Below are 16,412 nucleotides of genomic sequence, written 5' to 3'. Positions count from 1 at the left end.
AAGGAAAAGAAGTCGTCATACCCAAAAGACACCTGCATGCATATGTTTACTGTAAAACAATTCACAATTGCAAAGATATGGAACCCGTCTAAGTGCCCATTAAATGATGACTGAATAAAGAAAATGTGGTATATTACACCACAGAACACTATTCAGCCATAAAAATGAATGAAATAATGTCTTTTGCAGCAAGTTAGATGGAGCTGGAGGCAATTATTCCAAGTGAAGTAACTCAGAAATGGAAAACCAAGTACCATATATTCTCATTTATAAGTGGGAGCTAAGCTGCGGGTATGCAAAGTTATTAATTTAATGGACATTGGAGACTCAGAAGGGGGAAGAGGGGTGAGGGATGAAAAAGTACATATTGAGAACAATGTGTACTACTCAGATGTACTAAAATCTCAGACTTCACCACTGTGCAATTCATGTAGCCAGGAAGAGCTATTAAAATAAAAAGAGCTATTATAATAAGAAATATTTTAAAAATTTTAAAAACTGTCAAAACCCTATGATAAGGAGAAAAATTATAGAGCAGTCAGAAGGAAAAAAAGCACATTAGAGGCAGAGGAATAAATATAAAATATATTGACATATATAGAGAATTTTTATACCATCTCAAAAAAGGACATAATGGAATCTCCATTCATTTAGGAGGGAAAAGGGCAAATATGCTGCTTAAATAGAAAATAGCTTCCTTCTGAGAAGGAAATGTTATTGTCTGCTTCACTTAATTTTTCGTATCACACTGTTTGATTTTAAAGAAAAAACTGACAAAACCTGCTGTCTATCAAATTTGTAAAATATCTTGAAATGTATTAACAAAGCATTGACGCATAGCAGATTTTCTAGATGAATCTTAATTAGCATATCAATTTTTATGTAAATGATGCTTTTTGCTGTGCTAGAGAAATGAATTCTAGCACAATGTAATTCTTAAATAAATTGAGCAACCTTTTTGCTCTGTTAATTGCCACTCAGTTTTTGCATTCTTTGTACTCTTTTTGCACTATGTCTTTAACATTTCAAGGGATAGGGTGTATGAAGAACTTTGTAAACTATAAATCACTGGAGAAAGGTAAAGTAAAATTATTGTAATCTTTGGTTTAACAAAGCTCTGCTACAGTGATTTGGGGTGCTACTTCTCATTTGTATATATCTAGTGATATTTAATCTTCCCTGTCTCTCTGCCTTTTACATTTTTTAGTAGGGAATTATACTATGAGGTTTAAGTAAACAAAGACAAAATAAAGTATGCCAACGGCATTCAAAGTCTGAAATCTTCCTAAGAACCAATCTGCTTTTTCTTGCCCTCTGGCTTTATATATACAGTTAGAGAAGGAATGAAGTCTGTCTCTCCTAGATATTTCCAGCTCTAAGACACTGCATAGTGATGAATTAACTTTACCTAAAGAGAAGTCTTGTCTTTGTCCCTGCTCTCCAGAGTTCACCTTTAAATGCTTGGAATTTCTAGAGTAATAAGAGCGTCTTTGTTACATCGTGGGCCCCTTAAATCATACCTCATAGCTTGTGCTAATGAGGTGATTCAGGGTGGACCCTTGGAATGTTACACGTTACACTCAGAGATGACTCAGTGTGAGGCCCCGGCCACATGGATAGTCTTAAGGTGAGCATTGGCCATACTAGAAAACCAGCCATGTGATTAGGGGGTCAGGACTCAGCAATGTGATGCTAGCCTCATCTCCAAGAAGGGGAGAGGGCTAGAGATTCAGTTTAACCATATGGCCATGATACCATCAGTCATCCCTATGTAATGGAGCCTGGAGAAAATCTCTAGATGTGAAAACCAAGGTGAGCTTCTTAGATTGGCAACACTCTGCATATAGCCACATATCAGCAACAGGAGAGTAACGTGTCCCAGGGGCATGGAAGCTTTGTGTTTAGGACCCTCCCAGTCCCAGATCTTGCCTTATGATCTTTTTCTTGGGCTGGTTCTGAACTGTATCCTTTGCTGTAATAAAACTGTCATCCTACATATAATGCTTTCCTGAGTTCTGTGACTCATTCTAGCCAATTATCAAACCTGAGGGAATCCATGGGGATCCCCAAATTTGTGGCTGTCTCATCTGAAGTGAGGGTGGCCCTGAGGATCCCTGAACTTGTAGCTGGTGTCAGAAGTCTTGGGCAGATGTGAAATTCTGGGGGACTGTGCTTTTAACCTGTCTTTCGTTATATGAGTGTTGGCTATGTTTGATACCTTTCCTCACCTATTATAAGAGTCACAGCTGACACTTCCATAACAAAAGACAGGTGGACAAGAGAAAAGCATAACTATTTAACCAGATTTACGTAACATAGAAGCCTTCAGAAATGAAGACTCAAAGACCCAGGAATATTGTCTGTTTTTGTGCTTGGTTTCAATGAAGAATGGACAGCCATGTAGAAAGGTGATTGGACAAAAAGGCTATGATCTAGTGGTCATAAACTGAGGAGGGGAACCACCAAAACTATCTGCCCATATTAGTCTTGGCCTCTCTGAGCATCACTTCCTCCTCCCAAGAATAGGGCAGGACCCCTCTGGAATGAGGACATTCCAGAGAGAAGGGAGAGAGTGACTATCCTAGGTCTTACGGCTTGCTTTGGGGGTGAGGAGTTCTAGTTTTTTTGGTTTTTGTTTGTTTCTTTTGTTGTTGTTTTACTTTTTTATTTTTTTACTTTTTCTTTTTTTTTTAATTGTATTTTAGGTTTTGGGGTACATGTGAAGAACATGCAAGATTGTTGCATAGGTACACACATGACAGTGTGATTTGCTGCCTTCCTCCTCATCACCTATATCTGGCATTTCTCCCCATGCTATCTCTCCCTAACTCCCCACCCCCCACTGTCACTCCTCTGTTTCCTCCTGACAGACCCCAGTGTGTGATGCTCCCCTCCCTGTGTCCGTGTGTTCTCCTTGTTCAACACCCACCTATGAGTGAGGACATGTGGTGTTTAATTTTCTGTTCTTGTGTCAGTTTGCTGAGAATGATGGTTTCCAGGTTCACCCATGTCCCTACAAAGGACATGAACTCATCGTTTTTGATTGCTGCATAGTATTCCATGGTGTAAATGAGCCACATTTTCCCTGTCCGGTCTATCATTGATGGGCATTTGGGTTGGTTCCAGGTCTTTGCTATTGAAAACACTGCTGCAATGAACATTTGTGTGCACATGTCCTTATAGTAGTACAATTTATAATCCTTTGTATATATACCCAGTAATGGGATTGCTGGGTCAAATGGAATTTCTATTTCTAGGTCCTTGAGGAATTGCCACACTGTCTTCCACAATGGTTGAACTAATTTACACTCCCACCAGCAGTATAAAAGTGTTCCTATTTCTCCACATCCTCTCCAGCATCTGTTGTCTCCAGATTTTTTAATGATCACCATTCTAACTGGCGTGAGATGGTATCTCAATGTAGTTTTGATCTGCATTTCTCAAATGACCAGTGATGATGAGCATTTTTTCATATGTTTATTGGCCTCGTGTATGTCTTCTTTTGTAAAGCATCTGTTCATATCCTTCGCCCACTTTTGAATGGGCTTGTTTGTTTTTTTCTTGTAAATCTGTTTTAGTTCTTTGTAGATTCTGGATGTCAGCCCTTTGTCATATGGGTAGATTGCAAAAAATTTTTCCCCTTCTGTTGGTTGCTGATTCACTCTATTGACTGTTTCTTTTGCTGTGCAGAAGCGGTAGAGTTTGATTAGGTCCCATTTGTCTAGTTTGGCTTTTGTTGCCAATGCTTTTGGTGTTTTGGTCATGAATTCCTTGCCTACTCCTATGTCCTTAATGGTTTTGCCTAGATTTTCTTCTAGGGTTTTTATGGTGTTAGATCTTAGGATTAAGTCTTTTATCCATCTGGAGTTAATTTTAGTGTAAGGTGTCAGGAAGGGGTCCAGTTTCTGCTTTCTGCACATGGCTAGCCAGTTTTCCCAACACCATTTATTAAACAGGGAATCCTTTCCCCATTGCTTGTTTTTGTCAGGTTTGTCAAAGATCAGATGGTTGTAGATGTGTTTTATTGCTTCCGAGGCCTCTGTTCTGTTCCATTGGTCTATATCTCTGTTTTGGTACCAGTATCATGCTGTTTTGATTACTGTAGCCTTGTAGTATAGATTGAAGTCCGGTAGTGTGATGCCTTCCACTTTGTTCTTTTTGCTTAGAATTGACTTGGCTATGCGGGCTCTCTTATGAAGTTTAAGGTGGTTTTTTCCAGTTCTGTGTAGAAGGTCATTGGTGGCTTGATGGGGATAGCATTGAATCTGAAAATTTCTTTGGGCAGTATGGCTGTTTTCACGATATTAATTCTTTCGAACCGTGAACATGGAATGTTTCTCCATCTGTTTGTGTCCTCTCTTATTTCATTGAGCAGTGGTTTGTTGTTCTCCTTGAAGAGGTTCTTTACACTCCTTGCTAGTTGTATTCCTAGGTATTTTATTCTTTTTGTAGCAATTGTAAATGGCAGTTCGTTCTTGATTTGGCTCTCTTTAAGTCTGTGATTGATGTATAGGAATGCTTATGATTTTTGCATGTTGATTTTGTATCCTGAGACTTTTCGGAAGTTGCTTATCAGTTTCAGGAAATTTTGGGCTAAGACGATGGGGTCTTCTAGATATACAATCATGTCATCTGCAAATAGAGACAATTTGACTTCCTCCTTTCCTATTTGAATACCCTTAATTTCTTTTTCTTGCCTGATTGCTCTGGCTAGAACTTCCAATACTATATTGAATAGGAGTGGTGAGAGAGGGCATCCTTGTCTTGTGCCATGACTCACCTTGGCGGGGAGGAAATCTGATTTCTGTGGCTGACTTTAGGGAAGAAGAGGGGTGAAAGACATGATGTAAGAGTGTTCCTGGATGGAAAGTATTGATGATGAGTTGTCCAACTTCCTGGCTTGTTGAACAAAGACTTGAACAAAATGCACAAACAAAGCAACAAAAGAGCAAAGGAACAACAAAAAAAAAGCAACAAAAGAATGGAGTAACAAAGGCACAGCTTTACTGAAGAAGGAAAAAGTACAATTCACAGAGTGAGGGCAGGTGTAGGTAGGAGGCCCAAGAGCCTCCTCTATTACAATGTTCTCCATGCTTTTTATAAAGCTAAAGAATTTGGTAACACCCCTTGGTGCCCTATAGAGGCCTCCCATTCTCTACACCCTATGAACGATTGGCCTGCGACAATCAGAGGCTGAAGTGGAGACTTGGTCCACATCAATCAGAGGCTGAAGTGGAAACTTTTGTCTTGTTATTATAGGAGTGAAGAAGTGGCCTGTATGCTGCCCAATTTTGCCTAGAACTGGCTGCACCTGCTATTCACTTGCTTATGCAAACTGCCATTCCTTTGCTTATGCCCCAACCCTTGGCTACCCTAATTCCCTATTCTCCTGCCTCAAGAGGTCAGAGAGATCTTGTTTCTGAGGCCTTCCATTGTTCCTCAGTTTAAAGTACTCAATATGCCAAGTGCCATAATTATGATGCCCATAATATGTTCTGAGCCCCAATAGGACTAAGGCTGAGCAGTCTTTGTTCTTGTGATCTTTAAGGACCAGTGAAGACACTGGAGAAAAACTTACTAATACCTATGTGAATAAATAGTGAGACACATAATTGTGGGCCTTACCTATTCTTGGGGATCAAGGAAGCCTCCCTAGAAGTGGAAGAGCATTTGAAGAAGAAGGATGAGTCCATGCAAAGGCTCTGAGATGGGAAACAGCACGTCACAATGGAAGGATTTACAAGGGGCTGCAGTGTCTGGACAGCAGAAAGTGGGGCAAGCAGAGGTGGGAGAGGAAGAAAGAATTGTCAGCTCATACAGAGTCTAATGCATGCTGTTAAGAATTTTGGAGTTTGTTTCAGAAAAGTAGAAAGCTTTTGAAATGACTATTAGACTTGCCTTATTAATAGTTACTTAGTGGGCATGCAGAACCTAAGTCCACTCCAGTGACATGGCTGGTACAAGAATAATCCTCATGGCACCGTCAAGGGTGGTGGAGGAGTGTGGATAGTTTCAGGATCTGCAGGAGCTGGAATTAACTGGACTTGGTGATGGATTGAAAATTGGAGTGCTGATGCATGAGATCCCAGGTGTCAGACATGACTAGGGACAAGAGAAGGCTGTTCACTGTGAAAGGAAAATAAATCTTGGGACCCCAAATTCACTAAGCCAAAGGGAAAAGTCAAGGTGGGACCTGCTTAGGGCCAATCTGCCTCCCATTCTATGCCTAAATAACATAGCCACTAAGATAAAAAAAAAAAAAAAAAAGCTACACACCTCCTTCACAAGGAATTTCCTTGTGGACAAAGGACAGATAGAACTCAAAGTCATCCCTCGGCTCACTGAGATAAATGCATATCTGATTGCATCCTTTGGAAAGGCTAATATGAAACTCAGAAGAATGTAACCATTTGTCTCTTACCTGTCTATGACCTAGAAGCCCCCTCTTCACTTCCAGTTGTCCTGCCTTTTCAGACAGAATCAAAGTACATCTTACATATGTTGATTACGCATGTGTCTCTAAAATGGGTAAAACTAAGCTGTGTCCAACCACCTTGGGCACATGTTGTTAGCACCTCCTGAGGTTGTGTCATGGGTACACATCCTTAACTTTGGCAAAATAAGCTTCCTAAGTCAACTGAGACCTGTCTCAGATATTTGGGGATCACATCGCTAAGGCAGAAAACACTACAAGAGGACAGGATTGTTGAGCAAGCATCCCCAGCTCAACTGGGGATGAATTGCTGAGCTTGGCATTGCTACAAACCTTGTGGTTGGAGAGATCTACTGTAAAGTTGTATTGTGGGTCTGGAGCTCAGAGGAAAGTCCAGTGCTGCATATGTGGATCTAGGAGTTGTGGGTATATAAAAGATGTCAAATTTATGGGAGTGATAGGCTTACCTACAAAACTGTACCAGGTTTATTTCCCAACGTGTGTGTCAACAAAAAGAGTCAAACTCTGTAAAATATCTGATGAGATTTATTCTCAAATATGAATGACTATGGCCTGTGGCATACCCATCAGGAGATCCTGAGAATATGTACCAAGGTGGGTAAGGCACAGCTTGGTTTTATACATTTAGAAAAGCATGAAATATCAATTAAATGCATCCTAAATGTATTTCTTAAAAATACATTGGTTTGGTCCAGAAAGGTGGGACAACTCAAAGGGTGGTGGGAGTGGGTGGCAGAGGCAGGGAGTGCTTCCAGGCTATAGGTAAATTTGAACATTTTCTGGTTGACAATTGGTTAGAAAGGAAATGTTCAGGTTAAGATAAAAGATCGTTGGAGACCAAGATTCTTTTGAAGTCTTATAGTGTCTGTCCTTAGACTAGATGACAAATGTTTCCTATCTAGACCTTTAAAAGGTGCTAGACTCTTTCCAGAGTAAGACTGGAAAGTAAATCACAATATCTAGGGTTAAATAAAACCCATCTGATGAGAATTTATAGTTTGTAGGGCATGACTCCCCAGAACCCTTAGACAGGAATTTGGGCAAAATGAAAAAAATCAGAGCTTAGTCCTCACGTGGCAAGCAAATGCATTAAGACACTAGGTTGCAGCAGAGAAGAAGGTTTAATAAGGCAGCCAAATGAAAGATGGGAGGAAACTTCAAATCTGCCTCCATGAGGAGTCCAAGAATAGGGATGAGGTTTGAACAAGTAGTGGACTGAGGTGAAGAGATCATTGATTGGTTGAAGAGCATAGGGTGAAGTCACAGGAAGCGAGATGAAGAATGTGTATTCTCATGTTGATTCCGTTCCTCCCTGGGGTCTTCAAACTGGTTGGCATCACCCATTTTGCTGTAATTCAGGATCTGAAAAACATCTTAAGCAATTCTTAAACAAAAAAGCCTTATGATTCTGATGTCTGAGAGTCTAGCTATGGAAACAATGAGAATTTAGTATCTAGTACCAAGGAGAATGCAAATGGTCAGTGTCTAGTGAGATGTGGCTAGTCCACACTGAGGTGTGCTGTAAGCATGATATGCACACTAGATTTTCGGTTAATAAGCAGCTACAGGAGGTGGGCCACAGTGCAGTCTGATGAATGCTTAATTATAAGTATTATATTTCTATCCAGAATCTGGCATGCAATTCTTTTTAACTCTGTGAGGGTGGTTTCGTACAGGCAGAAAATATGCACCAAGAGAAGCTCTGGTACAGCTTTATCTACAGAGTCTGCTCAAACTCAGCAACACTTTAGAGCTTTATTAGGTGGTAAAGGCTATATCCTTGGGCAGAAAGGGGTGGAAGAGCCAGAGAAAGTAAAACTTCAAAGTATTTTTCAGGTTTGGACAATAATCCTGGAAGACACAATGCCAAACACCATAATCCTTAATGTGTAAATTTCAAAAGATCAAAATCCCTAAAGTATAAATTAATTCTCTAACATACGAAATCCTGAAAATCAGGCCAGTGCCATGGCTCATGCCTGTAATCCCAGCACTTTGGGAGGCTGATGTGGGAGGATCGCTAGAGCCCAGGAGCTTGAGACCAGCCTGGGCCACATAAACCCAGTCTCTACAAGAAAATACAAAAAATACCAGGTGTGGTGGTACGTGCCTGCAGCTCCAGCTACTCTGGAGGTTGAAGGAGGAGGCTTGAGGCTGGGAGACAGACACTGCAGTGAATTGTGATCACACACCTGCACTCCTGCCTGGGTGACAGAGCGAGATCCTATCTCCAAAAAATTAATTAATTAATTAGACAAAAGCTCGTAAATCACAGTCACAAGATGGTTGCATTATGTTAGGCAGAATAGGGAATGCTCATTTCCATGTATATCAAATCAGGGAAGAATTTTTAAAAGAGCGGCACCACATAGAAAATCAACGTGAACATACTGACCATTTGAAGAAAGCCATGCCCCCGTCAAAAAGCAACCACTCATTACAAGGCAAGACTTCAAAATACAGTGAATGATCATGATAGCCAGCTGTTGTGGACTACCTATGTGCAATTGCCATCGTCTGTCCCTATGATACACTTTTCCATGTGTCATGTTTTCTTTTCAGTTTGTTTTTTAATTTTTTATATAGTTTTTTTGTTTTGTTTTGTTTTGTTTTGTTACTAAAAATAGGAATTGGAAAAACTTAATCCCTTGACTCATCTAGGGTTGCCTGCCCATTTCCCTGCTGAGCCGTGAGACTGCCTGATACCACAGCGTGCCGTCACGTTCAGATATGTCGGGGGTTCAATCCTATCCTGTGAAATAGAACAAATGACAGAACAGGGAATACTCAGCCTCCCCTCAACACCAAAGGATTTCACTCTCTTCAGAATAAGATGTGACAAAACAGTCACTGTGTTAGTCAGGGTTCTCTAGAGGGACACAACTAATAGGACAGATGTATAAATGAAGGGGAGTTTATTAGGGAATTGACTCACGCCATCACAAGGTGAAGTCCCACAATAGGCCATCTGCAAGCTGAGGAGCAGGGAAGCCAGTCTGAGTTCCAAAACCTCAAAAGTAGGGATGTTGACAGTGCAGTCTTCAGTCTACAGCAGAAGGCCCAAGAGTCCCTGGCAAACTAGTGGTCTAGGTCCGAGAGTCCAAAAGCTGAAGAACGTGGAGTCTGATGTTTGAGGGCAGGAAGCATCCACCATGGGAGAAAATGGAGGCTGGAATTCTCTAGTATATGAATGTTATGCGCTGGCAGCTGATTAAATGGTACCCACACAGATTAAGAGTGGCTCTGCCTCTCCCTGTCCACTGACTCTAACATTAATCTCCTTTGACAACATCCTCACAAACACTCCCAAGAACAATACATTGCATCCTTCAACCCAATCAAGTTGCACTCAATATTAACCATCACAGTCACTAAGCTATGGAGAGACTGGGTGTTTTAGCCAATATCATTTTCTGTCTTTAACCACTTAAATAACTATGTGACAGACCCCTCCCCATGATATCCTTCGTCTTTTGGGTGCTTGAAAATATCCAAGACACTTGCCCTCAAAGAAAGGCACCCCACAAGGAAGGATAAGGCAGAAAGAGAGAGAAAGAGGGAGCCGTTGCAGTCGCAACAGGAACGAGGTGTTTCACTCTTTTTGCCCAGGGTGGTGTGCAATGGTGCAATCTAAGCTCACTGCAACCTCCGCCTCCTGGGTTCAAATGATTCTCCTGCCTCAGCCTCCTGAATAGCTGGGATTACAGACGCCCACTGCCACTCCCAGCTGATTTTGTACTTTTAGTAGAGATATGGTTTCACCATCTTGGCCAGGCTGGTCTCGAACTCCTGACCTCCGGTGATCCACCTGCCTTGGCCTCCCAAAGTGTTGAGATTACAGGTGTGAGCCACTGTATACCAGGCTCTCACACTTTCTGTGTCCTCCTGTGTCGCTCTAGAAAGGCAATACATCTATAAACCTGAGTTACTTTTCCAAACATTTTTCTTAGAAAAATATATAGAATGCTTGGATGTTTGCTCTCTCACTCTCCTAGCCATGCACTGTTTACAGAGTGTATGTTGTATACCCAGTTTGTCTTAGGCCAAGAGAAAACTTGGCTTGATCAGAAATGATCACAGCTTTGCAACATTCCATAGAAGTTGATTTAACTAAGAGTTATTTTCTCATCCTTATTCCACTCCTATCTAATGACCATGTGAAGAAAGAAGCAGATTCAGAAGGTATTTGAATCTATATCACCCTATATCTGAAACTAAATGAGGGAAGAGAAATACACATACACCCGATTTTTTAAGTAGTCAGGGACGTCCTTCTTTTAAATCAACTTTCCTTTTCTGGCATGTCTCCTTGAGGGCGTCTTCAATCTGTGAGTATCTATAATGTAGGTTCATGACGAGGACTGGAACTTCCCTGGAAACCAAAGGACTGTCTTTCAATGTGCACCAATTACTTTCACACCAACCTAATATGCAAGCGAGTCTGCTTTGCAGAGTGAGAGGCAAGAAAAGCAAGGTCTTGATATTTGTGATATCAAAAGAAAAATTCAAAGGGAGCATGAGGGAGCCTGTGGGGTTCTGTTAATGTTCCATCTCATGATCTGGAGTCTAGTTAAGCAGCAGTGTTCTTCATGAAAACTCATCAAAATGCACCCATTATTTATGCATTTTTCCTTATGTTTTTCTGCATCGTTAAATTGTTCACATTTTTAAAATCCATCATCTGGTCGGGTGCAGTGGCTCACACCTGTAATTGTAGAACTTTGGCAGGCCAAAGTGGGCAGGTCATTTGAGGTCAGGAGTTCAAAACCAGCCTGGCCAACATGGTGAAACCCCATCTCTATTAAAAATACAAAAATTAGCCTGGCTTGGTGGCGAGTGCCTTTAATCCAAGCTGCTCAGGAGGCTGAGGCAGAACGATTGCTTAAACCAGGAGAGAGAGGTTGCAATGAGCCCAGATAGCGCCACTGCACTCCAGCTGGGGTGAGGGAACAGGAGTCCATCTCAAAGAAAAAAAAAGCCATCATCTAATTTGTCTAACAAAAGTCTAAGAAGCAGATGGTGTCCAATCTAATCCAACTGGTGTTATCCAATATGGTACCCACCAACAACATGTGGCTGCTGAGTACTTGAGATGTGGCCAGTCCAAATTGAGGTGTGCTGTAAGCATAACATACACATTAGATTTTAAAGCCAGAGTATGAAAAGAAGAATGTAAAATATTTTATTAATAATTTTTGCATTGCTTTTATGTTGAAAGCATATATTGCAGATATATTGGCTTAAATACATTTTAAAAATTAATCTTGGTTATTTCTTTTTGCCTTTGTTAATGTGGCTACTAGGAAATTAGAAATTACGTATGTGGCTCTTGCTATCTTCTCTGACTCTTCCACTAGGCTGGGTATAAAGTTAGTTATTGTAGATCCTGGCCTCACACTCACACCTAATGGATAATTTCAATTCCCATAGAAATAGCACAGAATATTTTATATTCCAGGAGGAAAAATGACAATTACTAACTTTGATTTGTAAAGTTGGCTTAAATATATAACATTATACATGACTTTTTAAAAAAATTAGGATTCAGCTAACAGTGAATAGTGTAAAATGTTTTCAAGTTGAAAACAGTAAAAGTAACACTTCTAAAGTGAACAAATCTAGCTCATGACTATAATCCCAGCATTTTGAGAGGCCAAGACAGGAAGATCACTTAAACTCAAGAGTTCAAGACCAGCCTGTGCAACATAGTAAGAATCTAGCTCTACAAAAGAAAAAAAGTAGCCAGGAGTAGTCCTAACTACTTGGGAGGCTAAGGCAAGGGGATTGCTTGAGCCCAAAAGTTCAAGGTTACAGTGAGCTATGATTATGCCACTGTACTCCAGCCTGGGTGACAGAGCAAGACCGTGTGTCGAAAAAAGAGAAAAACAAAGAAGTCAAAATAATGGGGAAATCTGGATTCAGTCGATCATGAGTGCAGAACCACCACGGCTAAAGGAAAGAATATATCCTTTCTTGGGTTTACAGTCTCCCCCTTTGTCTTACATTTCTGCTTTCTGTTGGATCCTTTTTCAGAATTGGTATGCAGGCTGTGAGAAACATTCTTCCATCAGCAGGATCTGGCACTATAGCAGGCTCTTCAGATAGCAGGGTTGACATTTTTAAAATTCGCCCTGGATTTGTTAAGTGTTTTACAGCTGAGAAGCCAGATGAGCTGAGTTTTCACTGTATAAATTTTGTAAAAGCGCAGAGGCAAGTATCTCCTTAAGAATTCTTATATTCTGTGGGCCATATCATAGACATATTATTAATATATGTGTTCTTTTGACTATTCATCTAAAAATTGCTAATTATATATAAAAGCACACCAACAAAAGCATAATCATAGATATACATTATTTGATCTATATCCCAGTTATTGGTAAACCTTGAAACTAGTTACATACTATTCCTAGAAAAATCAAAATTTGTCCCAAAAGTGTTAGACTCAAGTCAAGACCAGAAGTGCTTAAGTAGGCTTAGGAAAATCACAGTTTCTTCCATGACAGTCTCCAAGAAAACATCTATCACGGAAGTTTGAGAAAATTGGGCACAGAAGCAAGAGTGAAGGACGAATCACAGCAATTGCCTTCAAGCTTTCTCCCATTTGCAGAGATTCTAATCCTTACTCTAAAAGGAATTATTTTCCTGCAAGGGGTTTGCAGTGAGAACATTAGTTTTTGTTTTTTAGAGACAAGCTAGAGTGCAGTGGTACACTCTTAACTCACTGAAACCTCAAACTCCTGGGCACAAGTATTCCTCTCGCCTCAGTTTCCTGAGTAATTTTTTTATTTTGTAGAAAGGGTCTTGCTATGTTGCCCAGCCTGGTCTCATACTCCTGGCCTCAAGCGATCCTCCTTTCTTGGCCTCTCAAAATTTTTGTTCTTTTTATATGTAACACTAACCATTTTATGTTCAACAGTCATTGGAGAAATCAAAGATTCAACAACTGTAGGACAAATACTCTTTGAAAGCAGCAACATTGTCTAACAAATTTTACTTGATATTCAACTTAACTATGATATTCAGAACAAAAAGATTGGGGAAAATAAGAGAGGGAGGAAAGAAATGAGACTGTCAAATCAGGGAGAGAGGAGGAAAGAAAATGATTGGTGTATTTTCTGGAAGTAATGAAAGCCATCAACCTGAGTTTGTCTAACACTTGATCTGAATGATAAAGAAAGACGGTACTCGTGATATCAGAAGGGAATTCCAGTTTATTAACATCTCACAAAACACATCAGCAACCTATTCTAGAAGATGCGCTACCATACTTATGTCAAGATTTTTCCAGTATGTGAATCATAGGATTCCTCCTTTTCTACTTGTAAAACCCATCCAAGTTCTTTGGAAATTTCTCTGATTACAGGAAACAGCAGATAGACTAATGAAATATCTGTAGTTATATGATGCCTACTAGTTAATTTTTAGAGCCTCTTAGGTTGAGAATTTAAAGTCTATCATTCTCGTATCAACCCAAAAGGCATCTCTTCCAGGCATTTGTTAACTAGCCCCTCAGCACACTTTAGGGTAATTTTATGTATCCACTTGACTGGACCACAGGGTGGCCAGATGTTTGGTCAAATATTATTCTGGGTATGTCTGTGAGTATGTTTCCAGATGAGATTAGCATTTGAATTGGTAGACCTAGCAAAGCAGTTTATCCTCCCTAACATGAGTGGACCCCATCCAATCAACTGAAGACCTGAACAAAACGAAAAGGCTGAGTAAGAGAGGACTCCTCCTGCCTGACTACTTGAGTTAGAACATGGGTCTTTTTCTCCCCTTCAGACTCAAACTAAAACATCAGGTCTTCTTGAGTTTCAAGCCAGCTGGCTTTCAGACTGGAACTTACTCTGTCAGCTCTCCTGGTTCTCAGACCTTTGAACTTGCATTGAGACGATGCCATCAGCTCTCCCTGGTCTCCAGCTTGCCAAGTGCAGATTTTAGGACCTCTGTAATCACGTAAGTCAATTTCTTGTAGTAAATCTGTGTATGTAAATGTGCATATTTACATACACATTGTATGTTTACATGTATGTGACGCCTATGAATGGATGGCTTCTTTTGGACTCGTATGCAGCTCTAGCTCTGTCCTGGGGAGAGGAAATTTGTGGGAAAGGCCTTTTCATTTCTCCAGCTACTTCATTTCTCTTAGGCAGATGGTCTTTGCTGCCCATAGACAGGATTGACTTGTTGCCCCTGCCCATCATTTTCAGAGGGGAACAGGTGTACACCATCCCCAACTATCCCACGTCACGGCACCTGCTCTGAAGCAAATACACACAGGAATCCATGAAAGTCTAAGCAGTTCTTGATCAAAGGGGTTTGAGTGCCTTCAGATTTAGGATGTGCTGGGACAGGTGAACAAGTTTATATTTTTTTCATTTACATCATTTTGTCTTTATTTCTTGAAATGAAACACCCTGATTGTATTATGTACAGAGAGTATTCACATGCTCCCTGACCAGAGTTACTTTGCATTGGAGAAACTCACATCCAAATCACTTCTCCAATTCTGAAAGAAAGAGGAAGATGGTTCTGGTGACATCAGAAGGGAATTCTGGTTCATTTACATCTCACAAAACACACCAACAGCCTAATCTAGCAGATGAGCTATGATACTTATACTCAAGATTTTTCTAATATGTGAATCACAGGATTCCTTCTTTTCTGCTTGTTTTCCAATATAAGTCTATAAAATATATTGTGTCAAGTGATAATCCCTGGCAGTAAATGACAGTGTATTTCTGCCAGTAGGGAACTAGCATGATTGTACTATATGAAACTGGAGATGTGATCCTTAATTACTCCATTTTTCTTTCACTTTATTTTACTTGGTGACATATTAATCTCTCCAGATCTGGTTTCTTGTGGAAGAAACTGAGATTGTGCACTAGAGTGATTTTTTTCCTGTGTATCTTTCTACCCTTATCTTTGTAAGAAGCAGTAATTTTCTACAAAAATTTGTTGCTCCACTATTAAATTTTAGAAACCAAGACCTACTATCTAATATACATCACTTATTTTCAGGCTGCTTTATTCCTGGAGGCAAAAAAAAATACCCTTGAATGATTTTTCTTTTCTTAATTTAAAGGAAGGTGAAAATGTTTTTTCTCTTTTTTAAATTAAAGGAAGGTGATTTATCTGAGAAGAATTGTCAACAAATAAATGATCACAGGCCCTGTACAATCAAGTTGACTGAGAGTCAGATTAGTGTAGTGTCCAAGTACACAGACACTAAAAGGAGAAAACACAGTATTGAATTCTGGCTCTTTAGCTGAGTAAATGTGTACCTTTGGGCACAGCATTTTACCCCTCTGATCCTGTCTCTTCATCTATAAGAGGGGAAAACAATGTCCAGCTCACAGATTTGTAAGAATCAAGTGGGATACGTTTTGCATGTGTCTGGCACGTGGTATTCATTCATTCAATGTCACCTTTTATTATTTACCATTCCCCACACAAACTATTTTGAAGAGTAACCTTCAGATTATTCTACCAAGCACATGAGGAAAATATAGAGGGGGCTGATGAGAACTGGGCAGGATCCCAAGTTTTCTGCTAAGCAGTTTGGAGTTCAAGTCAGGGTTACCATGTAAAAGGACCAAGATGTGGGTTTTATGTTCTAAGGAATGGCTGTGGCCAGGGCTTGGAAATCAATCGCCTCTGGTTTGAAATGCTAGCATCATAGCTTTCCAGCTGGGCGATTTTGAGCACGCCATTTAATTCTCTGCAATCCCATTTATAAAATGGGAATAATAATGTCCCCTATAAGGAGGTGGTGAAGAATGAAATGTGATATTATATATAAAACATTTAGCATAGCACCTAACAGTAACATGTCAACAAGTGATAGTAGCTATATTTAATATTGGGGAAGGGTTTATGTTTTCTTTGTTAGTGCTGATGTTCTTTAGGCTGGTCCAACTTTTCATGGGCTGGAGTGTTTTGCAACTCA

At 40.1% G+C, this 16,412-nt stretch overlaps 1 protein-coding gene across 1 annotated transcript in view; it reads left to right on the top strand.

Moving 5' to 3' along the window:
* Positions 1-1,582: 1,582 nt before the first annotated feature.
* The window catches only part of LOC144576887 (uncharacterized), a 114,849-nt gene continuing 100,019 nt past the window's right edge, over positions 1,583-16,412 (top strand). The window contains exons 1-2 of the transcript XR_013519585.1: positions 1,583-1,812; positions 14,243-14,416. The gene's annotated coding sequence lies outside the window, so the exon portion shown is untranslated. The remainder of the gene's footprint in view (positions 1,813-14,242; positions 14,417-16,412) is intronic.

This window comes from Callithrix jacchus, chromosome 7, assembly GCF_049354715.1.
Source record: "Callithrix jacchus isolate 240 chromosome 7, calJac240_pri, whole genome shotgun sequence".
Taxonomy (NCBI): Eukaryota; Metazoa; Chordata; class Mammalia; order Primates; family Cebidae; genus Callithrix; species Callithrix jacchus.
The sequence above is the reverse complement of the archived record's forward strand: the minus strand, read 5'-3'. Positions and strand labels throughout refer to the sequence as shown.